Below are 27,220 nucleotides of genomic sequence, written 5' to 3' on the forward strand. Positions count from 1 at the left end.
GTAGTATATATTTGAATATATTCCTTTTTCCACTATTACCCTCTTAGCGCTCCGAATGTCCACTTGCATTTTCTACAGAAAGAGTGTTTCAGAAAGGCTCAATCAAAAGTAAGGTTCAACTCTGTTAGTTGAATGCACAGAACAGAAAGAAGTTTCATACAATGCTTCTGTGTAGTTTATATTTGAACATATTCTTTTTTCCACTATTACCCACTTAGCGCTACGAATGTCCAGTTGCATTTTCTACAGACAGAGTGTTTCAAACCTGCTCAATCAAAAGTATGGTTTAACTCTGTTAGCTGAATGCTCAGATCAGAAAGAAGTTTCACAGAATGCTTCTGTGTAGTTTATATTTGAATATATTCTTTTTCCACTACTACTCTCTTAGCGCTCCAAATGTCCAGTTGCATTTTCTACAGAAAGAGTGTTCAGATCTGCTCAATCAAAAGTATGGTTTAAATCTGTTAGCTGAATGCACAGATCAGAAAGAAGTTTCACAGAATGATTCTGTGTAGTTTATATTTGGAGACATTCCTTTTACCACTATTACCCTCTTAGCGCCCCGAATCTCCACTTGCATTTTCTACAGAAATAGTGTTTCAGAACGGCTCAATCAAAACTAAGGTTCAACTCTTTCAGTTGAACAAACAGAACAGAAAGAAGTTTCACACAATTCCTCTGTGTAGTTTTTATTTGTAGACATTCTTTTTCCCAATATAGGCCTCTTAGCGCTCAGAATGTCCAATTGCAGTTTCTACAGAAAGAGTGTTTCAGAACGGCTCAATCAAAAGTAAGGTTCAACTCTGTTAGTTGAATGCACAGTACAGAAAGAAGTTTCATACAATGCTTCTGTGTAGTTTATATTTGAACATATTCTTTTTTCCACTATTACCCACTTAGCGCTACGAATGTCAAGTTGCATTTTCTATAGACAGAGTGTTTCAAAACTGCTCAATCAAAAGTATGGTTTAACTCTGTTAGCTGAATGCTCAGATCAGAAAGAAGTTTCACAGAATGCTTCTGTGTAGTTTATATTTGAATATATTCCTTTTTCCACTACTACGCTCTTAGCGCTCCAAATGTCCAGTTGCATTTTCTACAGAAAGAGTGTTCAGATCTGCTCAATCAAAAGTATGGTTTAACTCTGTTAGCTGAATGCACAGATCAGAAAGAAGTTTCACCGAATGATTCTGTGTAGTTTATGTTTGAAGACATTAATTTTTCCACTATTAACCTCTTAGCGCTCCGAATCTCCACTTGCATTTTCTACAAAAAGAGTGTTTCATAACTGCTCAATCAAAAATATGTTTTATCTCTGTTAACTGAATTTACAGATCAGAAATTAGTTTCACAGAATGCATCTGTGTAGTTTTTATTTGAAGATATTCTTTTTCCCAATGTAGGCCTCTTAGCGCTTAGCATGTCCAATTGCAGTTTCTACAGAAAGAGTGTTTCAGAACGGCTCAATCAAAAGTAAGGTTCAACTCTGTTAGTTGAACGCACAGAACAGAAAGAATTTTCACAGAATGCTACTGTGTAGTTTATATTTGAATATATTCCTTTTTCCACTATTTCCCTCTTAGCGCTCCGAATGTCCACTTGCATTTTCTACAGAAAGAGTGTTCAGAACTGCGCAATCAAAAGTATGGTTTAACTCTGTTAGCTTAATGAACATATCAGAAATAAGTTTCAAACAATGCTTCTGTGTAGTTTTTATTTGAAGATATTATTTTTCCCAATATAGGCCTCTTAGCGCTCAGAATGTCCAATTGCAGTTTCTGCAGAAAGAGTGTTTCAGAAAGGCTCAATCAAAAGTAAGGTTCAACTCTGTTAGTTGAATGCACAGAACAGAAAGAAGTTTCATACAATGCTTCTGTGTAGTTTATATTTGAACATATTCTTTTTTCCACGATTACCCACTTAGCGCTACGAATGTCCAGTTGCATTTTCTACTGACAGAGTGTTTCAAAAATGCTCAATCAAAAGTATGGTTTAACTCTGTTAGCTGAATGCTCAGATCAGAAAGAAGTTTCACAGAATGCTTCTGTGTAGTTTATATTTGAATATATTCCTTTTTCCACTACTAAACTCTTAGCGCTCCAAATGTCCAGTTGCATTTTCTACAGAAAGAGTGTTCAGATCTGCTCAATCAAAAGTATGGTTTAACTCTGTTAGCTGAATGCACAGATCAGAAAGAAGTTTCACAGAATGATTCTGTGTAGTTTATATTTGGAGACATTCCTTTTTCCACTATTACCCTCTTAGCGCTCCGAATCTCCACTTGCATTTTCTACAAAAAGAGTGTTTCAGAACGGCTCAATCAAAACTAAGGTTCAACTCTTTCAGTTGAACAAACAGAACAGAAAGAAGTTTCACACAATTCTTCTGTGTAGTTTTTATTTGTAGACATTCTTTTTCCCAATATAGGCCTCTTAGCGCTCAGAATGTCCAATTGCAGTTTCTACAGACAGAGTGTTTCAGAACGGCTCAATCAAAAGTAAGGTTCAACTCTGTTAGTTGAATGCACAGAACAGAAAGAAGTTTCATACAATGCTTCTGTGTAGTTTATATTTGAACATATTCTTTTTTCCACTATTACCCACTTAGCGCTACGAATGTCCAGTTGCGTTTTCTACAGACAGAGTGTTTCAAAACTGCTCAATCAAAAGTATGGTTTAACTCTGTTAGCTGAATGCTCAGATCAGAAAGAAGTTTCACAGAATGCTTTTGTGTAGTTTATATTTGAATATATTCCTTTTTCCACTACTACGCTCTTAGCGCTCCAAATATCCAGTTGCATTTTCTACAGAAAGAGTGTTCAGATCTGCTCAATCAAAAGTATGGTTTAACTCTGTTAGCTGAATGCACAGATCAGAAAGAAATTTCACCGAATGATTCTGTGTAGTTTATATTTGAAGACATTCCTTTTTCCACTATTACGCTCTTAGCGCTCCGAATCTCCACTTGCATTCTCTACAAAAAGAGTGTTTCATAACTGCTCAATCAAAAATATGTTTTATCTCTGTTAACTGAATTTACAGATCAGAAATAAGTTTCACAGAATGCATCTGTGTAGTTTTTATTTGAAGATATTCTTTTTCCCAATGTAGGCCTCTTAGCGCTTAGCATGTCCAATTGCAGTTTCTACAGAAAGAGTGTTTCAGAACGGCTCAATCAAAAGTAAGGTTCAACTCTGTTAGTTGAATGCACAGAACAGAAAGAATTTTCACAGAATGCTACTGTGTAGTTTATATTTGAATATATTCCTTTTTCCACTATTACCCTCTTAGCGCTCCGAATGTCCACTTGCATTTTCTACAGAAAGAGTGTTCAGAACTGCGCAATCAAAAGTATGGTTTAACTCTGTTAGCTTAATGAACATATCAGAAATAAGTTTCACACAATGCTTCTGTGTAGTTTTTATTTGAAGATATTATTTTTCCCAATAGAGGCCTCTTAGCGCTCAGAATGTCCAATTGCAGTTTCTACAGAAAGAGTGTTTCAGAAAGGCTCAATCAAAAGTAAGGTTCAACTCTGTTAGTTGAATGCACAGAACAGAAAGAAGTTTCATACAATGCTTCTGTGTAGTTTATATTTGAACATATTCTTTTTTCCACTATTACCCACTTAGCGCTACGAATGTCCAGTTGCATTTTCTACAGACAGAGTGTTTCAAAACTGCTCAATCAAAAGTATGGTTTAACTCTGTTAGCTGAATGCTCAGATCAGAAAGAAGTTTCACAGAATGCTTCTGTGTAGTTTATATTTGAATATATTCTTTTTCCACTACTACTCTCTTAGCGCTCCAAATGTCCAGTTGCATTTTCTACAGAAAGAGTGTTCAGATCTGCTCAATCACAAGTATGGTTTAAATCTGTTAGCTGAATGCACAGATCAGAAAGAAGTTTCACAGAATGATTCTGTGTAGTTTATATTTGGAGACATTCCTTTTACCACTATTACCCTCTTAGCGCCCCGAATCTCCACTTGCATTTTCTACAGAAATAGTGTTTCAGAACGGCTCAATCAAAACTAAGGTTCAACTCTTTCAGTTGAACAAACAGAACAGAAAGAAGTTTCACACAATTCCTCTGTGTAGTTTTTATTTGTAGACATTCTTTTTCCCAATATAGGCCTCTTAGCGCTCAGAATGTCCAATTGCAGTTTCTACAGAAAGAGTGTTTCAGAACGGCTCAATCAAAAGTAAGGTTCAACTCTGTTAGTTGAATGCACAGTACAGAAAGAAGTTTCATACAATGCTTCTGTGTAGTTTATATTTGAACATATTCTTTTTTCCACTATTACCCACTTAGCGCTACGAATGTCCAGTTGCATTTTCTATACACAGAGTGTTTCAAAACTGCTCAATCAAAAGTATGGTTTAACTCTGTTAGCTGAATGCTCAGATCAGAAAGAAGTTTCACAGAATGCTTCTGTGTAGTTTATATTTGAATATATTCCTTTTTCCACTACTACGCTCTTAGCGCTCCAAATGTCCAGTTGCATTTTCTACAGAAAGAGTGTTCAGATCTGCTCAATCAAAAGTATGGTTTAACTCTGTTAGCTGAATGCACAGATCAGAAAGAAGTTTCACCGAATGATTCTGTGTAGTTTATATTTGAAGACATTAATTTTTCCACTATTACCCTCTTAGCGCTCCGAACCTCCACTTGCATTTTCTACAAAAAGAGTGTTTCATAACTGCTCAATCAAAAATATGTTTTATCTCTGTTAACTGAATTTACAGATCAGAAATTAGTTTCACAGAATGCATCTGTGTAGTTTTTATTTGAAGATATTCTTTTTCCCAATGTAGGCCTCTTAGCGCTTAGCATGTCCAATTGCAGTTTCTACAGAAAGAGTGTTTCAGAACGGCTCAATCAAAAGTAAGTTTCAACTCTGTTAGTTAAACGCACAGAACAGAAAGAATTTTCACAGAATGCTACTGTGTAGTTTATATTTGAATATATTCCTTTTTCCACTATTACCCTCTTAGCGCTCCGAATGTATACTTGCATTTTCTACAGAAAGAGTGTTCAGAACTGCGCAATCAAAAGTATGGTTTAACTCTGTTAGCTTAATGAACATATCAGAAATAAGTTTCAAACAATGCTTCTGTGTAGTTTTTATTTGAAGATATTATTTTTCCCAATATAGGCCTCTTAGCGCTCAGAATGTCCAATTGCAGTTTCTACAGAAAGAGTGTTTCAGAACGGCTCAATCAAAAGTAAGGTTCAACTCTGTTAGTTGAATGCACAGTACAGAAAGAAGTTTCATACAATGCTTCTGTGTAGTTTATATTTGAACATATTCTTTTTTCCACTATTACCCACTTAGCGCTACGAATGTCCAGTTGCATTTCCTATAGACAGAGTGTTTCAAAACTGCTCAATCAAAAGTATGGTTTAACTCTGTTAGCTGAATGCTCAGATCAGAAAGAAGTTTCACAGAATGCTTCTGTGTAGTTTATATTTGAATATATTCCTTTTTCCACTACTACGCTCTTAGCGCTCCAAATGTCCAGTTGCATTTTCTACAGAAAGAGTGTTCAGATCTGCTCAATCAAAAGTATGGTTTAACTCTGTTAGCTGAATGCACAGATCAGAAAGAAGTTTCACCGAATGATTCTGTGTAGTTTATATTTGAAGACATTCCCTTTTCCACTATTACCCTCTTAGCGCTCCGAATCTCCACTTGCATTTTCTACAAAAAGAGTGTTTCATAACTGCTCAATCAAAAATATGTTTTATCTCTGTTAACTGAATTTACAGATCAGAAATATGTTTCACAGAATGCATCTGTGTAGTTTTTATTTGAAGATATTCTTTTTCCCAATGTAGGCCTCTTAGCGCTTAGCATGTCCAATTGCAGTTTCTACAGAAAGAGTGTTTCAGAACGGCTCAATCAAAAGTAAGGTTCAACTCTGTTAGTTGAATGCACAGAACAGAAAGAATTTTCACAGAATGCTACTGTGTAGTTTATATTTGAATATATTCCTTTTTCCACTATTACCCTCTTAGCGCTCCGAATGTCCACTTGCATTTTCTACAGAAAGAGTGTTCAGAACTGCGCAATCAAATGTATGGTTTAACTCTGTTAGCTTAATGAACATATCAGAAATAAGTTTCACACAATGCTTCTGTGTAGTTTTTATTTGAAGATATTATTTTTCCCAATAGAGGCCTCTTAGCGCTCAGAATGTCCAATTGCAGTTTCTACAGAAAGAGTGTTTCAGAAAGGCTCAATCAAAAGTAAGGTTCAACTCTGTTAGTTGAATGCACAGAACAGAAAGAAGTTTCATTCGATGCTTCTGTGTAGTTTATATTTGAACATATTCTTTTTTCCACTATTACCCACTTAGCGCTACGAATGTCCAGTTGCATTTTCTACAGACAGAGTGTTTCAAAACTGCTCAATCAAAAGTATGGTTTAACTCTGTTAGCTGAATGCTCAGATCAGAAAGAAGTTTCACAGAATGCTTCTGTGTAGTTTATATTTGAATATATTCCTTTTTCCACTACTACACTCTTAGCGCTCCAAATGTCCAGTTGCATTTTCTACAGAAAGAGTGTTCAGATCTGCTCAATCAAAAGTATGGTTTAACCCTGTTTGCTGAATGCACAGATCAGAAAGAAGTTTCACAGAATGATTCTGTGTAGTTTATATTTGGAGACATTCCTTTTTCCACTATTACCCTCTTAGCGCTCCGAATCTCCACTTGCATTTTCTACAGAAAGAGTGTTTCAGAATGGCTCAATCAAAACTAAGGTTCAACTCTTTCAGTTGAACAAACAGAACAGAAAGAAGTTTCACACAATTCTTCTGTGTAGTTTTTATTTGTAGACATACTTTTTCCCAATATAGGCCTCTTAGCGCTCAGAATGTCCAATTGCAGTTTCTACAGAAAGAGTGTTTCAAAACGGCTCAATCAAAAGTAAGGTTCAACTCTGTTAGTTGAATGCACAGAACAGAAAGAAGTTTCATACAATGCTTCTGTGTAGTTTATATTTGAACATATTCTTTTTTCCACTATTACCCACTTAGCGCTACGAATGTCCAGTTGCATTTTCTACAGACAGAGTGTTTCAAAACTGCTCAATCAAAAGTATGGTTTAACTCTGTTAGCTGAATGCTCAGATCAGAAAGAAGTTTCACAGAATGCTTCTGTGTAGTTTATATTTGAATATATTCCTTTTTCCACTACTACGCTCTTAGCGCTCCAAATGTCCAGTTGCATTTTCTACAGAAAGAGTGTTCAGATCTGCTCAATCAAAAGTATGGTTTAACTCTGTTAGCTGAATGCACAGATCAGAAAGAAGTTTCACCGAATGATTCTGTGTAGTTTATATTTGAAGACATTAATTTTTCCACTATTACCCTCTTAGCGCTCCGAATCTCCACTTGCATTTTCTACAAAAAGAGTGTTTCATAACTGCTCAATCAAAAATATGTTTTATCTCTGTTAACTGAATTTACAGATCAGAAATTAGTTTCACAGAATGCATCTGTGTAGTTTTTATTTGAAGATATTCTTTTTCCCAATGTAGGCCTCTTAGCGCTTAGCATGTCCAATTGCAGTTTCTACAGAAAGAGTGTTTCAGAACGGCTCAATCAAAAGTAAGGTTCAACTCTGTTAGTTGAACGCACAGAACAGAAAGAATTTTCACAGAATGCTACTGTGTAGTTTATATTTGAATATATTCCTTTTTCCACTATTACCCTCTTAGCGCTCCGAATGTCCACTTGCATTTTCTACAGAAAGAGTGTTCAGAACTGCGCAATCAAAAGTATGGTTTAACTCTGTTAGCTTAATGAACATATCAGAAATAAGTTTCAAACAATGCTTCTGTGTAGTTTTTATTTGAAGATATTATTTTTCCCAATATAGGCCTCTTAGCGCTCAGAATGTCCAATTGCAGTTTCTACAGAAAGAGTGTTTCAGAAAGGCTCAATCAAAAGTAAGGTTCAACTCTGTTAGTTGAATGCACAGAACAGAAAGAAGTTTCATACAATGCTTCTGTGTAGTTTATATTTGAACATATTCTTTTTTCCACTATTACCCACTTAGCGCTACGAATGTCCAGTTGCATTTTCTACAGACAGAGTGTTTCAAAACTGCTCAATCAAAAGTATGGTTTAACTCTGTTAGCTGAATGCTCAGATCAGAAAGAAGTTTCACAGAATGCTTCTGTGTAGTTTATATTTGAATATATTCCTTTTTCCACTACTAAACTCTTAGCGCTCCAAATGTCCAGTTGCATTTTCTACAGAAAGAGTGTTCAGATCTGCTCAATCAAAAGTATGGTTTAACTCTGTTAGCTGAATGCACAGATCAGAAAGAAGTTTCACAGAATGATTCTGTGTAGTTTATATTTGGAGACATTCCTTTTTCCACTATTACCCGCTTAGCGCTCCGAATCTCCACTTGCATTTTCTACAGAAAGAGTGTTTCAGAACGGCTCAATCAAAACTATGGTTCAACTCTTTCAGTTGAACAAACAGAACAGAAAGAAGTTTCACACAATTCTTCTGTGTAGTTTTTATTTGTAGACATTCTTTTTCCCAATATAGGCCTCTTAGCGCTCAGAATGTCCAATTGCAGTTTCTACAGACAGAGTGTTTCAGAACGGCTCAATCAAAAGTAAGGTTCAACTCTGTTAGTTGAATGCAGAGAACAGAAAGAAGTTTCATACAATGCTTCTGTGTAGTTTATATTTGAACATATTCTTTTTTCCACTATTACCCACTTAGCGCTACGAATGTCCAGTTGCATTTTCTACAGACAGAGTGTTTCAAAACTGCTCAATCAAAAGTATGGTTTAATTCTGTTAGCTGAATGCTCAGATCAGAAAGAAGTTTCACAGAATGCTTCTGTGTAGTTTATATTTGAATATATTACTTTTTCCACTACTACGCTCTTAGCGCTCCAAATGTCCAGTTGCATTTTCTACAGAAAGAGTGTTCAGATCTGCTCAATCAAAAGTATGGTTTAACTCTGTTAGCTGAATGCACAGATCAGAAAGAAATTTCACCGAATGATTCTGTGTAGTTTATATTTGAAGACATTCCTTTTTCCACTATTACGCTCTTAGCGCTCCGAATCTCCACTTGCATTCTCTACAAAAAGAGTGTTTCATAACTGCTCAATCAAAAATATGTTTTATCTCTGTTAACTGAATTTACAGATCAGAAATAAGTTTCACAGAATGCATCTGTGTAGTTTTTATTTGAAGATATTCTTTTTCCCAATGTAGGCCTCTTAGCGCTTAGCATGTCCAATTGCAGTTTCTACAGAAAGAGTGTTTCAGAACGGCTCTATCAAAAGTAAGGTTCAACTCTGTTAGTTGAATGCACAGAACAGAAAGAATTTTCACAGAATGCTACTGTGTAGTTTATATTTGAATATATTCCTTTCTCCACTATTACCCTCTTAGCGCTCCGAATGTCCACTTGCATTTTCTACAGAAAGAGTGTTCAGAACTGCGCAATCAATAGTATGGTTTAACTCTGTTAGCTTAATGAACATATCAGAAATAAGTTTCACACAATGCTTCTGTGTAGTTTTTATTTGAAGATATTATTTTTCCCAATAGAGGCCTCTTAGCGCTCAGAATGTCCAATTGCAGTTTCTACAGAAAGAGTGTTTCAGAAAGGCTCAATCAAAAGTAAGGTTCAACTCTGTTAGTTGAATGCACAGAACAGAAAGAAGTTTCATACAATGCTTCTGTGTAGTTTATATTTGAACATATTCTTTTTTCCACTATTACCCACTTAGCGCTACGAATGTCCAGTTGCATTTTCTACAGACAGAGTGTTTCAAACCTGCTCAATCAAAAGTATGGTTTAACTCTGTTAGCTGAATGCTCAGATCAGAAAGAAGTTTCACAGAATGCTTCTGTGTAGTTTATATTTGAATATATTCCTTTTTCCACTACTACTCTCTTAGCGCTCCAATTGTCCAGTTGCATTTTCTACAGAAAGAGTGTTCAGATCTGCTCAATCAAAAGTATGGTTTAAACCTGTTAGCTGAATGCACAGATCAGAAAGAAGTTTCACAGAATGATTCTGTGTAGTTTATATTTGGAGACATTCCTTTTACCACTATTACCCTCTTAGCGCCCCGAATCTCCACTTGCATTTTCTACAGAAATAGTGTTTCAGAACGGCTCAATCAAAACTAAGGTTCAACTCTTTCAGTTGAACAAACAGAACAGAAAGAAGTTTCACAGAATGATTCTGTGTAGTTTATATTTGGAGACATTCCTTTTTCCACTATTACCCTTTTAGCGCTCCGAATATCCACTTGCATTTTCTACAGAAAGAGTGTTTCAGAACGGCTCAATCAAAACTAAGGTTCATCTCTTTTAGTTGAACAAACAGAACAGAAAGATGTTTCACACAATACTTCTGTGTAGTTTTTATTTGTAGACATTCTTTTTCCCAATATAGGCCTCTTAGCGCTCAGAATGTCCAATTGCAGTTTCTACAGAAAGAGTGTTTCAGAACGGCTCAATCAAAAGTAAGGTTCAACTCTGTTAGTTGAATGCACAGAACAGAAAGAAGTTTCATACAATGCTTCTGTGTAGTTTATATTTGAACATATTCTTTTTTCCACTCTTACCCACTTAGCGCTACGAATGTCCAGTTGCATTTTCTACAGACAGAGTGTTTCAAAACTGCTCAATCAAAAGTATGGTTTAACTCTGTTAGCTGAATGCTCAGATCAGAAAGAAGTTTCACAGAATGCTTCTGTGTAATTTATATTTGAATATATTCCCTATTCCACTACTACTCTCTTAGCGCTCCAAATGTCCAGTTGCATTTTCTACAGAAAGAGTGTTCAGATCTGCTCAATCAAAAGTATGGTTTAACTCTGTTAGCTGAATGCACAGATCAGAAAGAAGTTTCACAGAATGATTCTGTGTAGTTTATATTTGGAGACATTCCTTTTTCCACTATTACCCTCTTAGCGCTCCGAATCTCCACTTGCATTTTCTACAGAAAGAGTGTTTCAGAACGGCTCAATCAAAACTAAGGTTCAACTCTTTTAGTTGAACAAACAGAACAGAAAGATGTTTCACACAATTCTTCTGTGTAGTTTTTATTTGTAGACATTCTTTTTCCCAATATAGGCCTCTTAGCGCTCAGAATGTCCAATTGCAGTTTCTACAGAAAGAGTGTTTCAGAACGGCTCAATCAAAAGTAAGGTTCAACTCTGTTAGTTGAATGCACAGAACAGAAAGAAGTTTCATACAATGCTTCTGTGTAGTTTATATTTGAACATATTCTTTTTTCCACTATAACCCACTTAGCGCTACTAATGTCCAGTTGCATTTTCTACTGACAGAGTGTTTCAAAACTGCTCAATAAAATGTATGGTTTAATTCTGTTAGCTGAATGCTCAGATCAGAAAGAAGTTTCACAGAATGCTTCTGTGTAGTTTATATTTGAATATATTCCTTTTTCCACTACTACGCTCTTAGCGCTCCAAATGTCCAGTTGCATTTTCTACAGAAAGAGTGTTCAGATCTGCTCAATCAAAAGTATGGTTTAACTCTGTTAGCAGAATGCACAGATCAGAAAGAAGTTTCACCGAATGATTCTGTGTAGTTTATATTTGAAGACATTCCTTTTCCACTATTACCCTCTTAGCGCTCCGAATCTCCACTTGCATTTTCTACAAAAAGAGTGTTTCATAACTGCTCAATCAAAAATATGTTTTATCTCTGTTAACTGAATTTACAGATCAGAAATGAGTTTCACAGAATGCATCTGTGTAGTTTTTATTTGAAGATATTATTTTTCCCAATGTAGGCCTCTTAGCGCTTAGCATGTCCAATTGCAGTTTCTACAGAAAGAGTGTTTCAGAACGGCTCAATCAAAAGTAAGGTTCAACTCTGTTAGTTGAATGCACAGAACAGAAATAATTTTCACAGAATGCTACTGTGTAGTTTATATTTGAATATATTCCTTTTTCCACTATTACCTTCTTAGCGCTCCGAATGTCCACTTGCATTTTCTACAGAAAGAGTGTTCAGAACTGCGCAATCAAAAGTATGGTTTAACTCTGTTACCTTAATGAACGTATCAGAAATAAGTTTCACACAATGCTTCTGTGTAGTTTTATTTGAAGATATTATTTTTCCCAATAGAGGCCTCTTAGCGCTCAGAATGTCCAATTGCAGTTTCTACAGAAGGAGTGTTTCAGAAAGGCTCAATCAAAAGTAAGGTTCAACTCTGTTAGTTGAATGCACAGAACAGAAAGAAGTTTCATACAATGCTTCTGTGTAGTTTATATTTGAACATATTCTTTTTTCCACTATTACCCACTTAGCGCTACGAATGTCCAGTTGCATTTTCTACAGACAGAGTGTTTCAAAACTGCTCAATCAAAAGTATGGTTTAACTCTGTTAGCTGAATGCTCAGATCAGAAAGAAGTTTCACAGAATGCTTCTGTGTAGTTTTTATTTGAATATATTCCTTTTTCCACTACTACGCTCTTAGCGCTCCAAATGTCCAGTTGCATTTTCTACAGAAAGAGTGTTCAGATCCGCTCAATCAAAAGTATGGTTTAACTCTGTTAGCTGAATGCACAGATCAGAAAGAAGTTTCACCAAATGATTCTTTGTAGTTTATATTTGAAGACATTCCTTTTCCACTATTACCCTCTTAGCGCTCCGAATCTCCACTTGCATTTTCTACAAAAAGAGTGTTTCATAACTGCTCAATCAAAAATATGTTTTATCTCTGTTAACTGAATTTACAGATCAGAAATAAGTTTCACAGAATGCATCTGTGTAGTTTTTATTTGAAGATATTCTTTTTCCCAATGTAGGCCTCTTAGCGCTTAGCATGTCCAATTGCAGTTTCTACAGAAAGAGTGTTTCAGAACGGCTCAATCAAAATTAAGGTTCAACTCTGTTAGTTGAATGCACAGAACAGAAAGAATTTTCACAGAATGCTACTGTGTAGTTTATATTTGAATATATTCCTTTTTCCACTAATACCTTCTTAGTGCTCCGAATGTCCACTTGCATTTTCTAAAGAAAGAGTGTTCAGAACTGCGCAATCAAAAGTATGGTTTAACTCTGTTAGCTTAATGAACATATCAGAAATAAGTTTCACACAATGCTTCTGTGTAGTTTTTATTTGAAGATATTATTTTTCCCAATAGAGGCCTCTTAGCGCTCAGAATGTCCAATTGCAGTTTCTACAGAAAGAGTGTTTCAGAAAGGCTCAATCAAAAGTAAGGTTCAACTCTGTTAGTTGAATGCACAGAACAGAAAGAAGTTTCATACAATGCTTCTGTGTAGTTTATATTTGAACATATTCTTTTTTCCACTATTACCCACTTAGCGCTACGAATGTCCAGTTGCATTTTCTACAGACAGAGTGTTTCAAACCTGCTCAATCAAAAGTATGGTTTAACTCTGTTAGCTGAATGCTCAGATCAGAAAGAAGTTTCACAGAATGCTTCTGTGTAGTTTATATTTGAATATATTCCTTTTTCCACTACTACTCTCTTAGCGCTCCAATTGTCCAGTTGCATTTTCTACAGAAAGAGTGTTCAGATCTGCTCAATCAAAAGTATGGTTTAAACCTGTTAGCTGAATGCACAGATCAGAAAGAAGTTTCACAGAATGATTCTGTGTAGTTTATATTTGGAGACATTCCTTTTACCACTATTACCCTCTTAGCGCCCCGAATCTCCACTTGCATTTTCTACAGAAATAGTGTTTCAGAACGGCTCAATCAAAACTAAGGTTCAACACTTTCAGTTGAACAAACAGAACAGAAAGAAGTTTCACAGAATGATTCTGTGTAGTTTATATTTGGAGACATTCCTTTTTCCACTATTACCCTTTTAGCGCTCCGAATATCCACTTGCATTTTCTACAGAAAGAGTGTTTCAGAACGGCTCAATCAAAACTAAGGTTCATCTCTTTTAGTTGAACAAACAGAACAGAAAGATGTTTCACACAATACTTCTGTGTAGTTTTTATTTGTAGACATTCTTTTTCCCAATATAGGCCTCTTAGCGCTCAGAATGTCCAATTGCAGTTTCTACAGAAAGAGTGTTTCAGAACGGCTCAATCAAAAGTAAGGTTCAACTCTGTTAGTTGAATGCACAGAACAGAAAGAAGTTTCATACAATGCTTCTGTGTAGTTTATATTTGAACATATTCTTTTTTCCACTCTTACCCACTTAGCGCTACGAATGTCCAGTTGCATTTTCTACAGACAGAGTGTTTCAAAACTGCTCAATCAAAAGTATGGTTTAACTCTGTTAGCTGAATGCTCAGATCAGAAAGAAGTTTCACAGAATGCTTCTGTGTAATTTATATTTGAATATATTCCCTATTCCACTACTACTCTCTTAGCGCTCCAAATGTCCAGTTGCATTTTCTACAGAAAGAGTGTTCAGATCTGCTCAATCAAAAGTATGGTTTAACTCTGTTAGCTGAATGCACAGATCAGAAAGAAGTTTCACAGAATGATTCTGTGTAGTTTATATTTGGAGACATTCCTTTTTCCACTATTACCCTCTTAGCGCTCCGAATCTCCACTTGCATTCTCTACAGAAAGAGTGTTTCAGAACGGCTCAATCAAAACTAAGGTTCAACTCTTTTAGTTGAACAAACAGAACAGAAAGATGTTTCACACAATTCTTCTGTGTAGTTTTTATTTGTAGACATTCTTTTTCCCAATATAGGCCTCTTAGCGCTCAGAATGTCCAATTGCAGTTTCTACAGAAAGAGTGTTTCAGAACGGCTCAATCAAAAGTAAGGTTCAACTCTGTTAGTTGAATGCACAGAACAGAAAGAAGTTTCATACAATGCTTCTGTGTAGTTTATATTTGAACATATTCTTTTTTCCACTATAACCCACTTAGCGCTACTAATGTCCAGTTGCATTTTCTACTGACAGAGTGTTTCAAAACTGCTCAATAAAATGTATGGTTTAATTCTGTTAGCTGAATGCTCAGATCAGAAAGAAGTTTCACAGAATGCTTCTGTGTAGTTTATATTTGAATATATTCCTTTTTCCACTACTACGCTCTTAGCGCTCCAAATGTCCAGTTGCATTTTCTACAGAAAGAGTGTTCAGATCTGCTCAATCAAAAGTATGGTTTAACTCTGTTAGCTGAATGCACAGATCAGAAAGAAGTTTCACCGAATGATTCTGTGTAGTTTATATTTGAAGACATTCCTTTTCCACTATTACCCTCTTAGCACTCCGAATCTCCACTTGCATTTTCTACAAAAAGAGTGTTTCATAACTGCTCAATCAAAAATATGTTTTATCTCTGTTAACTGAATTTACAGATCAGAAATGAGTTTCACAGAATGCATCTGTGTAGTTTTTATTTGAAGATATTCTTTTTCCCAATGTAGGCCTCTTAGCGCTTAGCATGTCCAATTGCAGTTTCTACAGAAAGAGTGTTTCAGAACGGCTCAATCAAAAGTAAGGTTCAACTCTGTTAGTTGAATGCACAGAACAGAAAGAATTTTCACAGAGTGCTACTGTGTAGTTTATATTTGAATATATTCCTTTTTCCACTATTACCTTCTTAGTGCACCGAAAGTCCACTTGCATTTTCTACAGAAAGAGTGTTCAGAACTGCGCAATCAAAAGTATGGTTTAACTCTGTTAACTTAATGAACGTATCAGAAATAAGTTTCACACAATGCTTCTGTGTAGTTTTTATTTGAAGATATTATTTTTCCCAATAGAGGCCTCTTAGCGCTCAGAATGTCCAATTGCAGTTTCTACAGAAAGAGTGTTTCAGAAAGGCTCAATCAAAAGTAAGGTTCAACTCTGTTAGTTGAATGCACAGAACAGAAAGAAGTTTCATACAATGCTTCTGTGTAGTTTATATTTGAACATATTCTTTTTTCCACTATTACCCACTTAGCGCTACGAATGTCCAGTTGCATTTTCTACAGACAGAGTGTTTCAAAACTGCTCAATCAAAAGTATGGTTTAACTCTGTTAGCTGAATGCTCAGATCAGAAAGAAGTTTCACAGAATGCTTCTGTGTAGTTTATATTTGAATATATTCCTTTTTCCACTACTACGCTCTTAGCGCTCCAAATGTCCAGTTGCATTTTCTACAGAAAGAGTGTTCAGATCTGCTCAATCAAAAGTATGGTTTAACTCTGTTAGCTGAATGCACAGATCAGAAAGAAGTTTCACCGAATGATTCTTTGTAGTTTATATTTGAAGACATTCCTTTTCCACTATTACCCTCTTAGCGCTCCGAATCTCCACTTTCATTTTCTACAAAAAGAGTGTTTCATAACTGCTCAATCAAAAATATGTTTTATCTCTGTTAACTGAATTTACAGATCAGAAATGAGTTTCACAGAATGCATCTGTGTAGTTTTTATTTGAAGATATTATTTTTCCCAATGTAGGCCTCTTAGCGCTTAGCATGTCCAATTGCAGTTTCTACAGAAAGAGTGTTTCAGAACGGCTCAATCAAAAGTAAGGTTCAACTCTGTTAGTTGAATGCACAGAACAGAAATAATTTTCACAGAATGCTACTGTGTAGTTTATATTTGAATATATTCCTTTTTCCACTATTACCTTCTTAGCGCTCCGAATGTCCACTTGCATTTTCTACAGAAAGAGTGTTCAGAACTGCGCAATCAAAAGTATGGTTTAACTCTGTTACCTTAATGAACGTATCAGAAATAAGTTTCACACAATGCTTCTGTGTAGTTTTATTTGAAGATATTATTTTTCCCAATAGAGGCCTCTTAGCGCTCAGAATGTCCAATTGCAGTTTCTACAGAAGGAGTGTTTCAGAAAGGCTCAATCAAAAGTAAGGTTCAACTCTGTTAGTTGAATGCACAGAACAGAAAGAAGTTTCATACAATGCTTCTGTGTAGTTTATATTTGAACATATTCTTTTTTCCACTATTACCCACTTAGCGCTACGAATGTCCAGTTGCATTTTCTACAGACAGAGTGTTTCAAAACTGCTCAATCAAAAGTATGGTTTAACTCTGTTAGCTGAATGCTCAGATCAGAAAGAAGTTTCACAGAATGCTTCTGTGTAGTTTTTATTTGAATATATTCCTTTTTCCACTACTACGCTCTTAGCGCTCCAAATGTCCAGTTGCATTTTCTACAGAAAGAGTGTTCAGATCCGCTCAATCAAAAGTATGGTTTAACTCTGTTAGCTGAATGCACAGATCAGAAAGAAGTTTCACCAAATGATTCTTTGTAGTTTATATTTGAAGACATTCCTTTTCCACTATTACCCTCTTAGCGCTCCGAATCTCCACTTGCATTTTCTACAAAAAGAGTGTTTCATAACTGCTCAATCAAAAATATGTTTTATCTCTGTTAACTGAATTTACAGATCAGAAATAAGTTTCACAGAATGCATCTGTGTAGTTTTTATTTGAAGATATTCTTTTTCCCAATGTAGGCCTCTTAGCGCTTAGCATGTCCAATTGCAGTTTCTACAGAAAGAGTGTTTCAGAACGGCTCAATCAAAATTAAGGTTCAACTCTGTTAGTTGAATGCACAGAACAGAAAGAATTTTCACAGAATGCTACTGTGTAGTTTATATTTGAATATATTCCTTTTTCCACTAATACCTTCTTAGTGCTCCGAATGTCCACTTGCATTTTCTAAAGAAAGAGTGTTCAGAACTGCGCAATCAAAAGTATGGTTTAACTCTGTTAGCTTAATGAACATATCAGAAATAAGTTTCACACAATGCTTCTGTGTAGTTTTTATTTGAAGATATTATTTTTCCCAATAGAGGCCTCTTAGCGCTCAGAATGTCCAATTGCAGTTTCTACAGAAAGAGTGTTTCAGAAAGGCTCAATCAAAAGTAAGGTTCAACTCTGTTAGTTGAATGCACAGAACAGAAAGAAGTTTCATACAATGCTTCTGTGTAGTTTATATTTGAACATATTCTTTTTTCCACTATTACCCACTTAGCGCTACGAATGTCCAGTTGCATTTTCTACAGAGTGTTTCAAAACTGCTCAATCAAAAGTATGGTTTAACTCTGTTAGCTGAATGCTCAGATCAGAAGGAAGTTTCACAGAATGCTTCTGTGTAGTTTATATTTGAATATATTCCTTTTTCCACTACTACGCTCTTAGCGCTCCAAATGTCCAGTTGCATTTTCTACAGAAAGAGTGTTCAGATCTGCTCAATCAAAAGTATGGTTTAAATCTGTTAGCTGAATGCACAGATCAGAAAGAAGTTTCACCGAATGATTCTTTGTAGGTTATATTTGAAGACATTCCTTTTCCACTATTACCCTCTTAGCGCTCCGAATCTCCACTTGCATTTTCTACAAAAAGAGTGTTTCATAACTGCTCAATCAAAAATATGTTTTATCTCTGTTAACTGAATTTACAGATCAGAAATAAGTTTCACAGAATGCATCTGTGTAGTTTTTATTTGAAGATATTCTTTTTCCCAATGTAGGCCTCTTAGCGCTTAGCATGTCCAATTGCAGTTTCTACAGAAAGAGTGTTTCAGAACGGCTCAATCAAAAGTAAGGTTCAACTCTGTTAGTTGAATGCACAGAACAGAAAGAATTTTCACAGAATGCTACTGTGTAGTTTATATTTGAATATATTCCTTTTTCCACTATTACCCTCTTAGCGCTCCGTATGTCCACTTGCATTTTCTACAGAAAGAGTGTTCAGAACTGCGCAATCAAAAGTATGGTTTAACTCTGTTAGCTTAATGAACATATCAGAAATAAGTTTCACACAATGCTTCTGTGTAGTTTTTATTTGAAGATATTATTTTTCCCAATAGAGGCCTCTTAACGCTCAGAGTGTCCAATTGCAATTTCTAAAGAAAGAGTGTTTCAGAAAGGCTCAATCAAAATTAAGATTCAACTCTGTTAGTTGAATGCACAGAACAGAAAGAAGTTTCATACAATGCTTCTGTGTAGTTTATATTTGAACATATTATTTTTTCCACTATTACCCACTTAGCGCTACGAATGTCCAGTTGCATTTTCTACAGACAGAGTGTTTCAAAACTGCTCAATCAAAAGCATGGTTTAACTCTGTTAGCTGAATGCTCAGATCAGAAAGAAGTTTCACAGAATGCTTTTGTGTAGTTTATATTTGAATATATTCCTTTTTCCACTACTACACTCTTAGCGCTCCAAATGTCCAGTTGCATTTTCTACAGAAAGAGTGTTCAGATCTGCTCAATCAAAAGTATGGTTTAACTCTGTTAGCTGAATGCACAGATCAGAAAGAAGTTTCACAGAATGATTCTGTGTAGTTTATATTTGGAGACATTCCTTTTTCCACTATTACCCTCTTAGCACTCCGAATCTCCACTTGCATTTTCTACAGAAAGAGTGTTTCAGAACGGCTCAATCAAAACTAAGGTTCAAATCTTTTAGTTGAACAAACAGAACAGAAAGATGTTTCACACAATTCTTCTGTGTAGTTTTTATTTGTAGACATTCTTTTTCCCAATATATGCCTCTTAGCGCTCAGAATGTCCAATTGCAGTTTCTACAGAAAGAGTGTTTCAGAACGGCTCAATCAAAAGTAAGGTTCAACTCTGTTAGTTGAATGCACAGAACAGAAAGAAGTTTCATACAATGCTTCTGTGTAGTTTATATTTGAACATATTCTTTTTTCCACTATTACCCACTTAGCGCTACGAATGTCCAGTTGCATTTTCTACAGACAGAGTGTTTCAAAACTGCTCAATCAAAAGTATGGTTTAACTCTGTTAGCTGAATGCTCAGATCAGAAAGAAGTTTCACAGAATGCTTCTGTGTAGTTTATATTTGAATATATTACTTTTTCCACTACTACTCTCTTAGCGCTCCAAATGTCCAGTTGCATTTTCTACAGGAAGAGTGTTCAGATCTGCTCAATCAAAAGTATGGTTTAACCCTGTTAGCTGAATGCACAGATCTGAAAGAAGTTTCACAGAATGATTCTGTGTAGTTTATATTTGGAGACATTCCTTTATCCAGTATTACCCTCTTAGCGCTCCGAATCTCCACTTGCATTTTCTACAGAAAGAGTGTTTCAGAACGGCTCAATCAAAACTAAGGTTCAACTCTTTTAGTTGAACAAACAGAACAGAAAGAAGTTTCACACAATTCTTCTGTGTAGTTTTTATTTGTAGACATTCATTTTCCCAATATAGGCCTCCTAGCGCTCAGAATGTCCAATTGCAGTTTCTACAGAAAGAGTGTTTCAGAACGGCTCAATCAAAAGTAAGGTTCAACTCTGTTAGTTGAATGCACAGAACAGAAAGAAGTTTCATACAATGCTTCTGTGTAGTTTATATTTGAACATATTCTTTTTTCCACTATTACCCACTTAGCGCGACGAATGTCCAGTTGCATTTCCTACAGACAGAGTGTTTCAAAACTGCTCAATCAAAAGTATGGTTTAACTCTGTTAGCTGAATGCTCAGATCAGAAAGAAGTTTCACAGAATGCTTCTGTGTAGTTTATATTTGAATATATTCCTTTTTCCACTACTATGCTCTTAGCGCTCCAAATGTCCAGTTGCATTTTCTACAGAAAGAGTGTTCAGATCTGCTCAATCAAAAGTATGGTTTAACTCTGTTAGCCGAATGCACAGATCAGAAAGAAGTTTCACCGAATGATTCTGTGTAGTTTATATTTGAAGACATTCCTTTTTCCACTATTACCCTCTTAGCGCTCCGAATCTCCACTTGCATTTTCTACAAAAAGAGTGTTTCATAACTGCTCAATCAAAAATATGTTTTATCTCTGTTAACTGAATTTACAGATCAGAAATAAGTTTCACAGAATGCATCTGTGTAGTTTTTATTTGAAGATATTCTTTTTCCCAATGTAGGCCTCTTAGCGCTTAGCATGTCCAATTGCAGTTTCTACAGAAAGAGTGTTTCAGAACGGCTCAATCAAAAGTAAGGTTCAACTCTGTTAGTTGAATGCACAGAACAGAAAGAATTTTCACAGAATGCTACTGTGTAGTTTATATTTGAATATATTCCTTTTTCCACTATTACCCTCTTAGCGCTCCGAATGTCCACTTGCATTTTCTACAGAAAGAGTGTTCAGAACTGCACAATCAAAAGTATGGTTTAACTCTGTTAGCTTAATGAACATATCAGAAATAAGTTTCACACAATGCTTCTGTGTAGTTTTTATTTGAAGATATTATTTTTCCCAATAGAGGCCTCTTAGCGCTCAGAATGTCCAATTGCAGTTTGTACAGAAAGAGTGTTTCAGAAAGGCTCAATCAAAAGAAAGGTTCAACTCTGTTAGTTGAATGCACAGAACAGAAAGAAGTTTCATACAATGCTTCTGTGTAGTTTATATTTGAACATATTCTTTTTTCCACTATTACCCACTTAGCGCTACGAATGTCCAGTTGCATTTTCTACAGACAGAGTGTTTCAAAACTGCTCAATCAAAAGTATGGTTTAACTCTGTTAGCTGAATGCTCAGATCAGAAAGAAGTTTCACAGAATGCTTCTGTGTAGTTTATATTTGAATATATTCCTTTTTCCACTACTACTCTCTTAGCGCTCCAAATGTCCAGTTGCATTTTCTACAGAAAGAGTGCTCAGATCTGCTCAATCAAAAGTATGGTTTAACTCTGTTAGCTGAATGCACAGATCAGAAAGAAGTTTCACAGAATGATTCTGTGTAGTTTATATTTGGAGACATTCCTTTTCCACTATTACCCTCTTAGCGCTCGGAATCTCCACTTGCATTTTCTACAGAAAGAGTGTTTCAGAACGGCTCAATCAAAACTAAGGTTCAACTCTTTTAGTTGAACAAACAGAACAGAAAGGAGTTTCACGCAATTCTTCTGTGTAGTTTTTATTTGTAGACATTCTTTTTCCCAATATAGGCCTCTTAGCGCTCAGAATGTCCAATTGCAGTTTCTACAGAAAGAGTGTTTCAGAACGGCTCAATCAAAAGTAAGGTTCAACTCTGTTAGTTGAATGCACAGAACAGAAAGAAGTTTCATACAATGCTTCTGTGTAGTTTATAATTGAACATATTCTTGTTTCCACTATTACCCACTTAGCGCTACGAATGTCCAGTTGCATTTTCTATACACAGAGTGTTTCAAAACTGCTCAATCAAAAGTATGGTTTAACTCTGTTAGCTGAATGCTCAGATGAGAAAGAAGTTTCACAGAATGCTTCTGTGTAGTTTATATTTGAATATATTCCTTTTTCCAGTACTATGCTCTTAGCGCTCCAAATGTCCAGTTGCATTTTCTACAGAAAGAGTGTTCAGATCTGCTCAATCAAAAGTATGGTTTAACTCTGTTAGCTGAATGCACAGATCAGAAAGAAGTTTCACCGAATGATTCTGTGTAGTTTATATTTGAAGACATTCCTTTTTCCACTATTACCCTCTTAGCGCTCCAAATCTCCACTTGCATTTTCTACAAAAAGAGTGTTTCATAACTGCTCAATCAAAAATATGTTTTATCTCTGTTAACTGAATTTACAGATCAGAAATAAGTTTCACAGAATGCATCTGTGTAGTTTTTATTTGAGGATATTCTTTTTCCCAATGTAGGCCTCTTAGCGCTTAGCATGTCCAATTGCAGTTTCTACAGAAAGAGTGTTTCAGAACGGCTCAATGAAAAGTAAGGTTCAACTCTGTTAGTTAAATGCACAGAACAGAAAGATTTTTCACAGAATGCTACTGTGTAGTTTATATATGAATATATTCCTTTTTCCACTATTACCCTCTTAGCACTCCGAATGTCCACTTGCATTTTCTACAGAAAGAGTGTTCAGAACTGCGCAATCAAAAGTATGGTTTAACTCTGTTAGCTTAATGAACATATCAGAAATAAGTTTCACACAATGCTTCTGTGTAGTTTTTATTTGAAGATATTATTTTTCCCAATAGAGGCCTCTTAGCGCTCAGAATGTCCAATTGCAGTTTCTACAGAAAGAGTGTTTCAGAAAGGCTCAATCAAAAGAAAGGTTCAACTCTGTTAGTTGAATGCACAGAACAGAAAGAAGTTTCATACAATGCTTCTGTGTAGTTTATATTTGAACATATTCTTTTTTCCACTATTACCCACTTAGCGCTACGAATGTCCAGTTGCATTTTCTACAGACAGAGTGTTTCAAAACTGCTCAATCAAAAGTATGGTTTAACTCTGTTAGCTGAATGCTCAGATCAGAAAGAAGTTTCACAGAATGCTTCTGTTTAGTTTATATTTGAATATATTCCTTTTTCCACTACTACGCTCTTAGCGCTCCAAATGTCCAGTTGCATTTTCTACAGAAAGAGTGTTCAGATCTGCTCAATCAAAAGTATGGTTTAACTCTGTTAGCTGAATGCAAAGATCAGAAAGAAGTTTCACAGAATGATTCTGTGTAGTTTATATTTGGAGACATTCCTTTTCCACTATTACCCTCTTAGCACTCCGAATCTCCACTTGCATTTTCTACAGAAAGAGTGTTTCAGAACGGCTCAATCAAAACTAAGGTTCAACTCTTTTAGTTGAACAAACAGAACAGAAAAGAGTTTCACACAATTCTTCTGTGTAGTTTTTATTTGTAGACATTCTTTTTCCCAATATAGGCCTCTTAGCGCTCAGAATGTCCAATTGCAGTTTCTACAGAAAGAGTGTTTCAGAACGGCTCAATCAAAAGTAAGGTTCAACTCTGTTAGTTGAATGCACAGAACAGAAAGAAGTTTCATACAATGCTTCTGTGTAGTTTATATTTGAACATATTCTTGTTTCCACTATTACCCACCTAGCGCTACGAATATCCAGTTGCATTTTCTACAGACAGAGTGTTTCAAAACTGCTCAATCAAAAGTACGGTTTAACTCTGTTAGCTGAATGCTCAGATCAGAAAGTAGTTTCACAGAATGCTTCTGTGTAGTTTATATTTGAATATATTCCTTTTTCCACTACTACGCTCTTAGCGCTCCAAATGTCCAGTTGCATTTTCTACAGAAAGAGTGTTCAGATCTGCTCAATCAAAAGTATGGTTTTATTCTGTTAGCTGAATGCACAGATCAGAAAGAAGTTTCACCGAATGATTCTGTGTAGTTTATATTTGAAGACATTCCTTTTTCCACTATTACCCTCTTAGCGCTCCAAATCTCCACTTGCATTTTCTACAAAAAGAGTGTTTCATAACTGCTCAATCAAAAATATGTTTTATCTCTGTTAACTGAATTTACAGATCAGAAATAAGTTTCACAGAATGCATCTGTGTAGTTTTTATTTGAGGATATTCTTTTTCCCAATGTAGGCCTCTTAGCGCTTAGCATGTCCAATTGCAGTTTCTACAGAAAGAGTGTTTCAGAACGGCTCAATGAAAAGTAAGGTTCAACTCTGTTAGTTGAATGCACAGAACAGAAAGAATTTTCACAGAATGCTACTGTGTAGTTTATATATGAATATATTCCTTTTTCCACTATTACCCTCTTAGCGCTCCGAATGTCCACTTGCATTTTCTACAGAAAGAGTGTTCAGAACTGCGCAATCAAAAGTATGGTTTAACTCTGTTAGCTTAATGAACATATCAGAAATAAGTTTCACACAATGCTTCTGTGTAGTTTTTATTTGAAGATATTATTTTTCCCAATATAGGCCTCTTAGCGCTCAGAATGTCCAATTGCAGTTTCTGCAGAAAGAGTGTTTCAGAAAGGCTCAATCAAAAGTAAGGTTCAACTCTGTTAGTTGAATGCACAGAACAGAAAGAAGTTTCATACAATCCTTCTGTGTAGTTTCTATTTGAACATATTCTTTTTTCCACTATTACCCACTTAGCGCTACGAATGTCCAGTTGCATTTTCTACAGACAGAGTGTTTCAAAACTGCTCAATCAAAAGTGTGGTTTAACTCTGTTAGCTGAATGCTCAGATCAGAAAGAAGTTTCACAGAATGCTTCTGTGTAGTTTATATTTGAACACATTCCTTTTTCCACAACTATGCTCTTAGCGCTCCAAATGTCCAGTTGCATTTTCTACAGAAAGAGTGTTCAGATCTGCTCAATCAAAAGTATGGTTTAACTCTGTTAGCTGAATGCACAGATCAGAAAGAAGTTTCACCGAATGATTCTGTGTAGTTTATATTTGAAGACATTCCTTTTTCCACTATTACCCACTTAGCGCTCCGAATCTCCACTTGCATTTTCTACAAAAAGAGTGTTTCATAACTGCTCAATCAAAAATATGTTTTATCTCTGTTAACTGAATTTACAGATCAGAAATAAGTTTCACAGAGTGCATCTGTGTAGTTTTTATTTGAAGATATTCTTTTTCCCAATGTAGGCCTCTTAGCGCTTAGCATGTCCAATTGCAGTTTCTACAGAAAGAGTGTTTCAGAACGGCTCAATCAAAAGTAAGGTTCAACTCTGTTAGTTGAATGCACAGAACAGAAAGAATTTTCACAGAATGCTACTGTGTAGTTTATATTTGAATATATTCCTTTTTCCACTATTACCCTCTTAGCGCTCCGAATGTCCACTTGCATTTTCTACAGAAAGAGTGTTCAGAACTGCGCAATCAAAAGTATGGTTTAACTCTGTTAGCTTAATGAACATATCAGAAATAAGTTTCACAAAATGCTTCTGTGTAGTTTTTATTTGAAGATATTATTTTTCCCAATAGAGGCCTCTTAGCGCTCAGAATGTCCAATTGCAGTTTCTACAGAAAGAGTGTTTCAGAAAGGCTCAATCAAAAGAAAGGTTCAACTCTGTTAGTTGAATGCACAGAACAGAAAGAAGTTTCATACAATGCTTCTGTGTAGTTTATATTTGAACATATTCTTTTTTCCACTATTACCCACTTAGCGCTACGAATGTCCAGTTGCATTTTCTACAGACAGAGTGTTTCAAAACTGCTCAATCAAAAGTATTGTTTAAATCTGTTAGCTGAATGCTCAGATCAGAAAGAAGTTTCACAGAATGCTTCTGTGTAGTTTACATTTGAATATATTCCTTTTTCCACTACTACTCTCTTAGCGCTCCAAATGTCCAGTTGCATTTTCTACAGGAAGAGTGTTCAGATCTGCTCAATCAAAAGTATGGTTTAACACTGTTAGCTGAATGCACAGATCAGAAAGAAATTTCACAGAATGATTCTGTGTAGTTTATGTTTGGAGACATTCCTTTTTCCACTATTACCCTCTTAGCGCTCCGAATCTCCACTTGCATTTTCTCCAGAAAGAGTGTTTCAGAACGGCTCAATCAAAACTAATGTTCAACTCTTTCAGTTGAACAAACAGAACAGAAAGAAGTTTCACACAATTCTTCTGTGTAGTTTTTATTTGTAGACATTCTTTTTCCCAATATAGGCCTCTTAGCGCTCAGAATGTCCAATTGCAGTTTCTACAGAAAGAGTGTTTCAGAACGGCTCAATCAAAAGTAATGTTCAACTCTGTTAGTTGAATGCACAGAACAGAAAGAAGTTTCATACAATGCTTCTGTGTAGTTTATATTTGAACATATTCTTTTTTCCACTATTACCCTCTTAGTGCTACGAATGTCCAGTTGCATTTTCTACAGACAGAGTGTTTCAAAACTGCTCAATCAAAAGTATGGTTTAACTCTGTTAGCTGAATGCTCAGATCAGAAAGAAGTTTCACGGAATGCTGCTGTGTAGTTTATATTTGAATATTTTCCTTTTTCCACTACTACGCTCTTAGCGCTCCTAATGTCCAGTTGCATTTTCTACAGAAAGAGTGTTCAGATCTGCTCAATCAAAAGTATGGTTTAACTCTGTTAGCTGCATGCACAGATCAGAAAGAAGTTTCACCGAATGATTCTGTGTAGTTTATATTTGAAGACATTCCTTTTTCCACTATTACCCTCTTAGCGCTCCGAATCTCCACTTGCATTTTCTACAAAAAGAGTGCTTCATAACTGCTCAATCAAAAATATGTTTTATCTCTGTTAACTGAATTTACAGATCAGAAATAAGTTTCACAGAATGCATCTGTGTAGTTTTTATTTGAAGATATTCTTTTTCCCAATATAGGCCTCTTAGCGCTTAGCATGTCCAATTGCAGTTTCTACAGAAAGAGTGTTTCAGAACGGCTCAATCAAAAGTAAGGTTCAACTCTGTTAGTTGAATGCACAGAACAGAAAGAATTTTCACAGAATGCTACTGTGTAGTTTATATTTGAATATATTCCTTTGTCCACTATTACCCTCTTAGCGCTCCGAATGTCCACTTGCATTTTCTACAGAAAGAGTGTTCAGAAC

Source organism: Symphalangus syndactylus, chromosome X (assembly GCF_028878055.3).
Source record: "Symphalangus syndactylus isolate Jambi chromosome X, NHGRI_mSymSyn1-v2.1_pri, whole genome shotgun sequence".
Lineage (NCBI taxonomy): Eukaryota > Metazoa > Chordata > Mammalia > Primates > Hylobatidae > Symphalangus > Symphalangus syndactylus.